Source organism: Apium graveolens, chromosome 8 (assembly GCF_009905375.1).
Source record: "Apium graveolens cultivar Ventura chromosome 8, ASM990537v1, whole genome shotgun sequence".
Classification (NCBI taxonomy): Eukaryota; Viridiplantae; Streptophyta; class Magnoliopsida; order Apiales; family Apiaceae; genus Apium; species Apium graveolens.
This window is the reverse complement of record NC_133654.1, coordinates 10,048,046-10,061,933: the sequence shown is the minus strand read 5'-3', so window position 1 is coordinate 10,061,933 and position 13,888 is coordinate 10,048,046.

Sequence of the window (13,888 nt, the reverse complement as noted above, 5' to 3'; positions counted from 1 at the left end):
CTGAATTCAAAACTTCAATCCCTTTTCAAACTTTATTGCTTTCTTTTCATCTGTATCAACCTCGTCTGGCACGAACCTTGCCAATTCAGTAAACTTAGCCTCGTACTCAGCCATAATAAGATCACCCTGGGTCAGGTTCAAGAACTTGATCTCCATTTGGTTCTTCATGTACCTTGGGAAATACTTTTCCAAAAATAGCTCAGTAAACCTCTCCCAAGTTATAAACTCGCCTCCTTCCAATATTCGTGTGGATTCCCACCAATAGTTCGCCTCGCCCTTCAGAAAGTAGCTTGCAAACTTGGTCTCCTGTTCAGTTCCTGCTCCGACTAATTCAAAAGCCTTTTCCATCTCCTTGAGCCATGCATTGGCTTCCACGGGATCAGCACTTCCCTTGAACTCAGGTGGCTTCACAGCTTGAAACTGCTTAAAAGTCACTACAGGTGATATTGCTGCTTGCTGCTGCTGTTGTTGCTGCTGCGTAAGATGTAACATTGTTGCTGCATCAGTCCCAACATCTGGATAATCGCTGGATCTGTACAACTCTGGGTACGATCCTCTCCTAAATTATTCCTCCTTTTTGGTGCCATTACTCTGGTAAGAAACAGGCAACATATATAATAATCTGTCAAGCATTGTGTCAAATATGTAGCAATTATTTAGTATATCAAAATTCTCAAGTATTAACTTTTCCCCAAAATATCATAAACTTGCTACCACATTAACACAAGCGACATCATTATCACATAATCCTGCTTATCATCTCGAGAATAATAACACAAAGAAAATTGATGAAGAATTCTCCAAACCTTTTAACCTTTACTCAAAATCTCAAATAAACCGACAAACAATGGATAGGGTTGCAACACAACCTTCTAACCTCTTTTCATCACTTCTTACCATTCTCAAAACCACCAAAATAGCAGGGTAATAACACAAAGGCCTAAGGCTAAACGCAAAACAAGAAACCTAAACAACTTAATTATAACCCAACCCAATAACCTAAATTTAACCTTATAAGAGCTAAACTACACGCACTTATCTTATATGATCTTCCTATGACTCACCTATGACAATCCTAAGCCTTTTTCTGTGACCATAACATGTAGCTCTGATACCAACCTGTGACGCCCTCCAAACCCGGGGTCTAGATTTGGGGGTCACTAGCCAATAAACCAAAATAAAATAATCACAGTGGAATAATATAATAAATATGACCCCTTTACCTGCACTGGATCGATCACAAGTTATAGTATGGAACAGGCACTAATACAAACCAAGTGTTATTACAAACCATAAGTCTAATTAGTTTTACAGATTATTCAAATTTTATTACAAACCTCTAGACTATGCAAGTATCCCAAAATAGTCTACCTGGAATACACACCACTATTTATAAGCACTCGACTTCTGACCAAACCTGGATCTCAAGCCTGCTCTGGCTTAGCTGAAAGATTAGATTGATAAACAAGTATGAGCGAAAGAAATGCTCAGCAAGCAATATAAAATGTGCTTGAAATAATAAACCACATTCTGATAATAACTGAACAACAGGATAAAAATCAGTAATATTTAATCAATAATAAAAGCTTCACAAGCCATCAACAATAAACAATAATTTTTTTTAGATTGGAATCTAACTCTGACGGACGTACTATCACATGCTGATCAGCCCGTGTGATAGCATAAAGTCATGATTCATAGAAACATGTCCCCAAAATACGAGTACTCAAATAAAAAGGCAATATACCTGCCTGTGGCAAAAATGGTGTCATAATATTTCATATAACACATAGAAATAGCCCTCTGCTGGACCGTCCGTCCCGGTCACTTACGCATTCATCCAATCCATAAAACATTTTGATCAAAGGAGCCGAATCAAAGGACATCCTTAACCATATAACTCTCCATTTCTCATGGTCCAGAGTTATCTCAACAATCGATGGCGAAATAACCAGAACAATTAGTTATTCGCTAATCCCAATTCAAAGTTCCGCTGTATAGAGTGATTTATAGCAAAATATATAAAACGTTTAACTGTTCTGAACTTAGAATAGTTTGGAAATTGAAAGAATATGATTCAGAGACAATATCAATTGAATGATAAATGAAGATATAATATTTGCATAATATGATTCAAACTAAACGTCACTTGAACAATAAGTGAAGTTAGGGGTACTTGCCTGGTATGCTCGATAACCTCTTACTATAACTCTGCTCATAACTGTTGGTTACTATCTCCGTCTAACACTTGACTGCACTCCTTGCTACTCAATTCTATAAATAAAAAGGACTATTTTAATTGACAGAACTAAACTCAATCGACGTAACTATACGTCTTGACATCTACCCGATCTTTTATAACTAAGCATGGCATTTTAAACTGTAAACAGATAGCATACCTATCACGTAACACATAATCATGGAATTTGTATTACACGTAATCACATATTTCATGTAATACATAATTCAGATAATTTAAAGATACGTTTCAGTGCTTTCAGAATGAAAATCAGGTCAATATTAGCATTTATCGATCAAATACCGACTCAAACTGATAAACAAATCAAATGACATTGCAATACAAGAGAAATTAGGTCTCAAAGGTATTTTTATTGGAAGCGCAATATTTTTCTAAGTCTGAATGCGTTCGTTTCGTATTAAACGGACGAACGGTTTAATTATTATGAATAAAATATGAAATAAATAGATTTAAATCAATTAATAATAATATTAATTGATTTTTGAATACCAAATATAATTTTTTAAAACCTTAAAAATAATTTTTAGGAATTATTTGAATTAATTATAAATAATTTACATTAAGTTAACTATTTATAAATAAAATTAATTGATTAATTGATTTTTAATCAATTAATTAAATTCATAAATAATCAACTAAAATAAATTATAAATACTTAAATCGAAATGTATTTTTGAAAATAATTAAAGGAAATAATTTTAGAAATTTAAAATAACTCAGAAATAATTCGTTTGGTATTTAAAATAATTATTAAATGATTTTTGAAAACAATTTAAATAATTTTTAAAAATAAGAAAATGAATTCAGAAACAGGTTTTCACTCTGGGTTTCTGGAAATAACATATCAAGAGCGGGTCGGATTCAAAAGCTAAACGGGTCACCAAGAACGACCCGCCGGAGTTCTTATGAACCCAGAATCCGGCGGTCGATTCCGGCAACCCGGGAAATTCCGGCGATCATTTTCTGGCCAAAACACATGTCCCAGCTTCGCTTTCTCCTCTAGTTTCGATTCAAAACAATTCACAACCATCACCAGAAGCAACAGTTGCTTAAATCGACGTTGAAGTCATCGATTCCGTCGAGTCTCAGCCGAACGTTGGCGAGCTCGAAGGAACAATCCGGCGATTCCAAAAACTCAACGAAAAACAGAAATTTTGGTACCAAATCAAAGCCACTATCATTCTTAATCTATTCGAATTATCAACAAGCATCAAGAACATCATAATAATCAGAAAATCAATTTGAAAAACCAACAACAAGAACACTCAACCCATAAACTCGAATCGGCCATTTCTGTAAACAAACAAATTGAATTTATACATGAATCGACTATAAACATTCCCAGGAATCTACTGGAATTGTCAAAATTATCCAACAATCAATCAGTAATCTAGAAATTTAGAAACTAAAGAACGAAGAGCTTAAGTTTTGATTTTTATCAATACACAACTATAGATCAAGATATTAGTACCAAAAGATCGGCCCTGAGATGCTCGTTGATTTGGTATCGGTTTAGGTAACAAACGATTACTGCAACCGGCTCAATCGATCGATTCTGTTCAAGCTCAAACCCTAACCCCCATTTCTATTTCCTGAATTTTTGTTTTATTTTTAATAATTTCTGAAATAAAATAAAATAAAATTCAATAAATCTGCTATTTATACTTATAACAAATTATATCCCCTAAATTATTTAAGGGTGTTTTTATCATTTAATTATAATAATTAAAGCCCCAAAATAATAATTACGAGGAATAATTTTAAAAACGATAAAATTTAAAATTAATGTCAAAATTTCCCAAAAATTGTGAATAATTCAATAATAAGAAAATAAAGGGTATTTGAAACATGAATAATTTTATAAAAACAAAAACATCGATTTCGTGGGGTTTGGTTTCCCGGTGGGGTCCCGATCCGTTGATTTTTGAAAAACGGAAACGATCACTAAATTACCAGAAAATCCCGAAAACACGTAAAATACATTCAAACACGTATATCTTGAAATAAAATGAGTACCTTAATAAAGACGCTAATAAACACGCGTCACGATTGCAGATAAATTCATATAATTGCAATTTAAACATATTTTAATCAATCGGAAAATTTTCTGGCCCGCACAGAAACACACATAACAGTTATAACATCTCATAGAATGGCAATAATTACTTTAAATTTATAAAACACATAATATTTATTTATTTAACATATAATATTCACATAATTTTCCCGGTTATTACATCTATGGCATATTGAAGACTCATGAACTCGAGATGGAGCAAATAAGCAAGAGAAAAGGATCAAAGTCTAGACCAACTGCACTTAAAGTTGAGGATTTTTAATGTGTTTGAATGTTTTCTAGTGTGCTTACTGATAACATTACAAATGATAAACTAAACATATTATTTTATCGATTAAAAGTTTATCACCCTTGGTCAATAATACTGTAGTTGAAGCCATAGTTTTTGGATGTGGTGTGTGTATGTTAGTTTTTTAAATGAATATCAATTTATCAAAAAAATGATTACAATTTTAAACTCTTTTATCCATTGATATATGGGCAAACATATATAATTGTAATGTACGTGCAAAAGTTGTAACAAAATTTAGTAGTATTTAAAAATTTGACATTAGAAAATTTTAAGTAAGAGATAATTTTTAAAACAGCAAAAGAAAAAGAATATCTTCATTCATAAAAAAATGTAGCAAAAAATAAATTGAACTGGACTCACTGCATTGGCCTTTTTTATTGAACCTATAAAAATGGTTTACAAAGAAAAATAACAATTTAACCTATGTTCTTGTCGGGCTTAGCCCAATATAAAAAAGATTAACCTAGCACCCAGGCCTCACAAGACCATTACCAGGTGAATGCATGTCACAATTTCCGGTCATCCACCGGAATCATTAGCCGGAATTTGAAGTTATCTGTACTTGTTAAACCTCTTCATCATCATTCCCGAGACTGCTCAACTATGGTAACTTCTTATTTTTCTATTTAGTTGTTAACTAGTGAAGGATTTTATATTTGTCTTGATTTTATTGAAATATATACTAGCTAATGACCAATGAAATTCACGGCTTTAATTTTAATATTTTTTATAATTTTCTTTATATATATGTGTGTGTGTTATATATATGTATATATATATACATTTACGTCATTTGAATATGATATTGATAATGTTATGATTCTTATATGCTTTTATTGTGCATGATAATATTATCTTAATTTGGATATTAATATATCTAAATTGGATATAGATATAACTATTTAAAGGACTAACGAATTATTATGATTTCGGATTATAAATTTATGTTATCACTTTGTATTGGATTTTTATAAGCATGTTTATGTTAAATTCTAATAAGCTGATTTTACAAATTTTGTTGATACAAAGTAAGCATGTTGAACACATAGTACCGACCAATGATTTATTGTGAATTCCGCTTTAATATAGTAGTATAGATAGATATAGATTTGAGTATCTAGTTTTATGATTGATTGTTACAAAATGACTAACAATTAACTTTGTTCTGGCCCCGAGATTTATTAGAATCTTTTGTACTAGATATATGTCTAATTATTCAAAAAAGAAAACTTTGTTCCTCATAATTAAAATATCTAGCTGTAATTTATGTTGATATTGAATTACTGTTGATGTAACAAATCATTTTTACCAAAATTTGGAGATAAGACAGCGAATATGAGAATTCGGGAAGAGTTGGCATTGACCAATAATATGCGAAACAAAGTTGCGGAAATCGTGTTTTTTGAATGCGTTTTAGTGCAAGGCATATGTCGAATGCGTTGTGCACAAACAAAATTTAATGATGCAATTTACTTGTTTGTTTTCTCGGTAATGTAATATTTTTATGAGAAATTCTAGATGTCTGAAAAATATTTCCAAAAACGTTCTCAAATGAAGAAGTGTCATGTTATAATTGGTGATTCCCTTTAAAAAATAATGGAGCACTCTTGCATAAATATGCGCCCACAAATTAAAACTCGCCATGTGTCATTTGGAAACTTTTTTGGGAGTATTTTGGGATCTCTAGGATTGCTCATAATTTATTGCATTTATTTCGAACAAATATAAATATGACTGTTTTATTATTTGCAGATGCCAAAACTCTCAACTTGTTCAGGTATGCTACTTTGGCCTCCCTTAATCCTGTCCTATTTTTGATCATCTTCCCCTCCTCTTAAGCTCCAAATATGAATTATTACTCTAGCCATATCCTTTTTCATTTGAATTTTAATTTTATGATACCTATCTGATTTTCTTGAAGCTTAAGTAGAAGCCATTTCCTCGATCATTGTTTTAGAGTCAAAAAATAATAATATTCACCGTTATTACTAGTAAAGGGAAGATATGAAATTAGCACTCATTATATAGTTTAAATTATAATGTATACTGAAAGATAAAAAATATTATCTTGAATTTATGCCACTTCTTTACATCCTTCATGTTCAATAGTTTCCTATGTGCATTAGAGGAAGCTTGTTCTTCAATGAAGTCTCATCCTACCATTGACATTTCTTACTTTTAATTGTTTTTCTACCCTTATTTGTTAGGAGTTGTCCACATCATTTGTGGGAGGGGCAGTTTCCTAGCATATAAGCAGTCAGTTAACTCCAATTAGAATGAGGCCTTTTGGGAGGTGCCCAAAAACAAATCCGTGCGGGCTCGGCCCAAAGCGGACAATATCATACTAATGTGGAGTTAAGGCATGCTCAGCGAGCCTAACAAGTGATATCAGAGCTTCAGGTTATAATGGTCCAGAACAATCTCAGTTGGGCTTCCAGAATGGGCCTAGGAGGAGGCAGATGGGCTACCCAGAATGGGCTGAAGGAAAAGGTAGGTGGACCTTCAAGTATAGGCCTAGGGAGAGCCAGAAAGCCAGTAGGATTCCAGTATGGGTCCAGGGGGAGCATATTCACACTAAATGAGGCGGAATCGACAGGTGTTGGGCCTAATGTGTGAAGGGGGATTGTTAGGAGTTGTCCCACATCGTTTGTGGGAGGGGCAGTTTCCTAGCATATAAGCAGCCAGTTAACTCCAATTAGAATGAGGCCTTTTGGGAGGTGCCCAAAAACAAATCCATGCGGGCTCGGCCCAAAGCGGACAATATCATACTAATGTGGAGTTAAGGCGTGTTTAGCGAGCCTAACATTATTCAGTGTTAAAATTGAATACAGGTAAAAATGGCTTGTTGTTAAGCAGATCTTTGTCTATAAATAATAGTTTGTGAATCCTTTAATGTGTATAATACTGTATAACCTAATGTTTTGAAGATTAAGGATTTTCGCATTGGAGTATTAATTAAATCGTTTAGAATACAGGTACAAAATTAAATGCAAATGTGTAATTGCCTATTCGGTACCTGAATTTTGCATTAAAATTACAGGTTCTCTTCTTTTTATCGTAACAAGAATTAGATTTGTGAATAAATATGTATCTTGCATACCCCTATTCAGTTTAACATTTATCCTTTAAGGTACCTATGCCCAGCTCTGCCAAGGGTATCATATGCTGGACAGTGTATTTCAGAGTTAAAATTTGGCAAAACGGATGGGTACACGTGTCAGATTGGAACTTCATCAGCATAAATGCAACTCAAGCAGTTCAGATAGTATATGCATCATTGATAATTTAATATTTATTATTCTTCTCCTTTGTGGTTAGCGCTTTAAGACTAGTTAGTGATGTGGTTCATGCATATTTTTTTTAATTTCAGTTTGTTATTACATATTCGTTGGGAATGCAATTAAGATGGAATTTTATTGAATGTGGTGATCTTAAGTATTCACTTACGTGTTTCACTTGTAATCGTAATATCATTAATGGTTCCGTTAATAATATCTAAAATGTTTGACTATACACTATGTTGCAAAAGGTATTGAATGCACGAGTAGCGGATGATATTAATTCGCATCATATACATTTACTGCAGGCTTACAGCAGGGCAACAATATAAATCTCTCTTTGAGTTTATCATCTATGCAGTCTGCATCCGCAATCATAAAATTTACTTTAGAGGATGGACTTGAATCGCATGGTTCAACAGATTGCTGAGACTAGGCAACGCCTGTTTGCTGAGGTTTTATGATCGTTACCTTTTGTATCACTATGTGTTCTGTTACTTAGGATCTGTAACTCACAAGAACTGATAAAATTTTGTATATGCAGCTAATTTTTATCTACTATGATCTTTAAGTTGCAATTTAGCAACTATATGTGTATCATGATTTCATTATATTTAGAGTTAATTACTTGATTCTCAATTCCTTTGACAAAACTTTGTTGGTGCTAGAAAATAGCAATTTGATGACACTGGTTTTGCAGGGTCACCTAAATGAGAACTTTAGTGCACTGGAAAACTTTGGACAGAGAGATAATACGGATTTCTATGCCGAGGAAGCTCTGAACTTTTTTTTGAGAGAACAGGGAATGTGCTCACAGAATTGGAGCAAGAACTGTGAGCTCTCTATATTTAAGAATAGTTGTCAAATTTCACTGTATTTAAAAACTTATAATTTAAATTTCCCTAACGGTGATAACATATTTTCATCTTTTGTAGAAAGAAAACTCCTCTTGATCTTCATTCAGTCTTGGTATTAAGTACTCAGCTGAAAAGTTACTGCATCAGGTGGGAAACTATGTGGTTGACAAGAAAATTAATGTGTTTTTTTCTTGGAATAGTTTTACATTCTCATTTGACATCGTATTCAGTTCGTCTGAAAAGTTATAGAAAAATTGTTAAATTTAAGTGTCTGCAACTGTCTACATATCTTAAAGTTTAATGAGCATTGGTTAATTATCACATGGTTTTTAAATTATCATTCTAATATACTTTAATTGCATTATTTTAGCGCTGGAGCTGCTAATGTGCAATCTAAGGTGGTTAAATTTGAAAATCCAATATATTATGAAGTGGCACATCTATTGGAATATAGGAATGATCCGCAGAGGTATGACCTATCACAAAATAGACCAGATCTTTAGAATGATCTGAAATTATCAAGTATAACGAATTAAAAATCAATTTTCAATATATAGATTGCCAAATAAGAGACAAATCTCAATATTTACGGCTTACAGATGTATATATGAAAAATTATTATAAAAGAGTTACACATGATAAATACATGTAATGGTACTGAATAAAATGTTAAACGCACATATATTTTGTAGCTTTGACATGGTGCTCAGAGCTGGTCAAGCAATTGGTCACTTATTCTCCACTTTTGGTGTTCAAAACCATATTTTTCCTCGCTCGATCATCAATATTTTGGTCTGAGTATCTAAGATAAAATTTACTCCCTCCGTCCCAATTTATCTATGATGTTTGACTTTTTGCGGTCAAATTGACCTAATTTTGACTAAAAATTTCATATAGTATACAATTGGAAAAAATTATAAAAATTATATCCTTCGAAAGTGCACGTAATCTACTTTAATACGTATTCTTTCATTTTTCAAAATAATGAAAGATTGATATTTAATTTACGGTGAAAGTTGAGTCAATTTGACCACAAAAAGTCAAACAATATAGATAAATTAGGACGGAGGAAGTATTTTACACTATATGAAGTCTAAAGCTTATACCATATGACGAGATAGCCCAGGCCATCCATATCAATATCTCTATACTTAAGTCTAAGAAAACGTACCTTGCAATAGTTGCTACAATAAGTAGCCTGAGTTGAAACAATTTGAGTACCCTGAAAATAATCTGTATGCCACAAAGAAAGATCGAAATAAATTGTTTCATTTTACCATGCAATAACTTAATAGAATGAAAAACAAACACCAATTAACACCTAAAATAGTGAGCCTACATGGAAAAAGGAAGAGTAGATGGATATAATTTGGGGGCAAAAGCCCAAAGTAAATACCTATCATATATTATACAATATAAATACACAGCTCTAGCTGCTTGATTATACACAAAACTATAAATAGGTACACCCATGATTCTCGGTAATATAGGCACGTCACTATGTAATATGTACATGTCCAATAGTGAGTTAGAATAGCCTGGAACATTTGTAATATATTTAGTTTTGCACTTGTACATTTTTACTTCCTGATTAAGCAATGACAGCTTCTTGATGTTCTTCATGAATACTTGCTGAATAATGTAGAAGATCAGCAAATCTAACATGGTATCAGAGCGAGTTTCGATTTAATTCCTGGATTTGAATCTTTCACAGATCTTCTCGATTACATTAATCAAGTGTGTTCAATCTCTGAATCATTATCTCGATCTCTAAACGCTTCAATCAGGTGTTTTCAATCTCTGAATCGTAGTTTCCATTTCTAAACTTTTTGTTTGATCTCTAGATTATTTCTTCAATCTCTAAACTATTTGTTAAATCTCTAAACCTATTATTCGATCTCTGAATCGTAGCTTTTCTGATCTCTTAATCGCTGAAATTGTTAATTGATTTTTTGCTTCTTTACGATTATAATCATGATGTATCATTGCTTCAAACACTACTGATTATGAGAGTGTTGTTACTACTACTACTCAATCCTCTTCACTTGTTTCTCCCATCTCTAATGAGCAGTACAATCTGCTCATCGAATTATTGAATAAACAGAAGTTTTCTGATGACAGAACATCTAGTCATGCTCTACTTGCAGGTAAGATGTGTCTGTTAACATCATTCACTCAAGAATGGTTTTTAGATAGTGGGGCTACTGATCATATCAGCCCTCACTTATCCGACTTCAATAGTTACAGTATTCTCACTGATGATGATTCTATCATAATTCCGGATGGTTGTAGAATATCAGTCAAACATATTGGAACAGTTGTTCTACATGTACCTGCATTTCAGTACAGATTGCTTTCAGTTATTATGTCAGCAAATGAATTATAATGTCATATTTTATGCTACTAAATGCCATCTCAAGGACCATTCCTGAAGTAGCCTTCAGTGCTTCTTGGTGAACTTAATGTTGGGCTATATGTTGTTCCATGTAAACAAGATTATGCTAATAATGGTATTCTATTCAAGACTCCAACTGCCAATCCCAGTGTTACTAAAGACTCTAAGTTGTGGCATCTACGCACGGGGAATTTACCCTTTTCTCAGCTTCAACTCTTACATTCCTTTTGTGATAACAAGAGTAGTGTTGTAGACTATGTTTGTCAGGTGTGTCCTATGGCAAAACAATCTCGACATCCTTTTTCTCATAGTAGCATCAAAACAACTTTTGTTTTTGAATTGTTACCTTTGGATTTATGGGGACCATACCATATCAAGAATCATAATTCTTGTAATCAATTTGTAACAATTGTTGATGATTACAGTCGTTATACTTGCATAAATTTGATTCGATATAAATCTGATGTTACTTCAGTATTTTCTTCATTTCTTTCTTATGTTGAGACACAATTTTCTAGAAAGGTAATGGTTATACGATTTGATAATGCTAAGGAATTCATAGAAGGTTCTTTCAAGACACTTCTCCAAGCTAAGGGAATCATTTATCAACTTAGTTGCAGTTACACCCCGCAACAAAATGGGGTGGTTGAATGAAAACATCGACATCTCTTGGAGACTGCTCGTGTTCTTCATTTTCAGTCTAAATTGCCTGCTCATTTCTGGGGTGAGTCAGTACTATCACATGCTGATCAGCCCATGTGATAGCACAATGTCATGATTCATAGAAACATGTCCCCAGAATACGAGTACTCAAATAAAAAGGCAATATACCTGCCTGTGGCAAAAATGGTGTCATAATATTTCATATAACACATAGAAATAGCCCTCTGCTGGACCGTCCGTCCCGGTCACTTACGCATTCATCCAATCCATAAAACATTTTGATCAAAGGAGTCGAATCAAAGGACATCCTTAACCATATAACTCTCCATTTCTCATGGTCCAGAGTTATCTCAACAATCGATGGCGAAATAACCAGAACAATTAGTTATTCGCTAATCCCAATTCAAAGTTCCGCTGTATAGAGTGATTTATAGCGAAATATATAAAACGTTTAACTATTCTGAACTTAGAATAGTTTGGAAATTGAAAGAATATGATTCAGAGACAATATCAATTGAATGATAAATGAAGATATAATATTTGCATAATATGATTCAAACTAAACGTCACTTGAACAATAAGTGAAGTTAGGGGTACTTGCCTAGTATGCTCGATAATCTCTTACTATAACTCTGCTTATAACTGCTGGTTATTATCTCCGTCTAACACTTGACTGCACTCCTTGCTACTTGATTCTATAAATAAAAAGGACTATTTTAATTGACAGAACTAAACTCAATCGACGTAACTATACGTCTTGACATCTACCCGATCATTTATAACTAAGCATGGCATTTTAAACTGTAAACAGATAGCATACCTATCATGTAAAACATAATCATGGCATTTGTATTACACGTAATCACATATTTCATGTAATACATAATTCAGATAATTTAAAGATACGTTTCAGTGCTTTCAGAATGAAAATCAGGTCAATATTAGCATTTAGCGATCAAATACCGACTCAAACTGATACACAAATCAAATGACATTGCAATACAAGAGAAATTAGGTCTCAAAGGTATTTTTATTGGAAGCGCAATATTTTTCTGAGTCTGTATGCGTTCGTTTCGTATTAAACGGACGAACGGTTTAATTATTATGAATAAAATAAGAAATAAATTGATTTAAATCAATTAATAATAATATTAATTGATTTTTGAATACCAAATATAATTTTTAAAACCTTAAAAATAATTTTTAGGAATTATTTGAATTAATTATAAATAATTTACATTTATTTAACTATTTATAAATAAAATTAATTGATTTTTAATCAATTAATTAAATTCATAAATAATCAACTAAAATAAATTATAAATACTTAAATCGAAATGTATTTTTGAAAATAATTAAAGGAAATAATTTTAGAAATTTAAAATAATCAGAAATAAATCTTTTGGTATTTAAAATAATTATTAAATGATTTTTGAAAACAATTTAAATGATTTTCAAAAATAAGAAAATGAATTTTGAAATAAAAAAAATTAAATCAGAAACAGGTTTTCGGTCTGGGTTTCTGGAAATAACAGATCAAGAGCGGGTCGCATTCAAAACCTAAACGGGTCACCAAGAACGACCCGCCGGAGTTCTTATGAACCCAGAATCCGGCGGTCGATTCCGGCAACCCGGAAAATTCCGGCGATCATTTTCTGGCCAAAACACATGTCCCAGCTTCGCTTTCTCCTCTGGTTTCGATTCAAAACAATTCACAACCATCACCGGAACCAACAGTTGCTTAAATCGACGTTGAAGTCATCGATTCCGTCGAGTCTCAGCCGAACGCCGACGAGCTCGAAGGAACAATCCGGCGATTCCAAAAACTCAACGAAAAACAGAAATTTTGGTACCAAATCAAAGCCACTATCATTCTTAATCTTTTCGAATTATCAACAAGCATCAAGAACATCATAATAATCAGAAAATCAATTTGAAAAACCAACAACAAGAACACTCAACCCATAAACTCGAATCGGCCATTTCTGTAAACAAACAAATTGAATTTATACATGAATCGGCTATAAACATGCCCATGAATCTACTGGAATTGTCAAAATCATCCA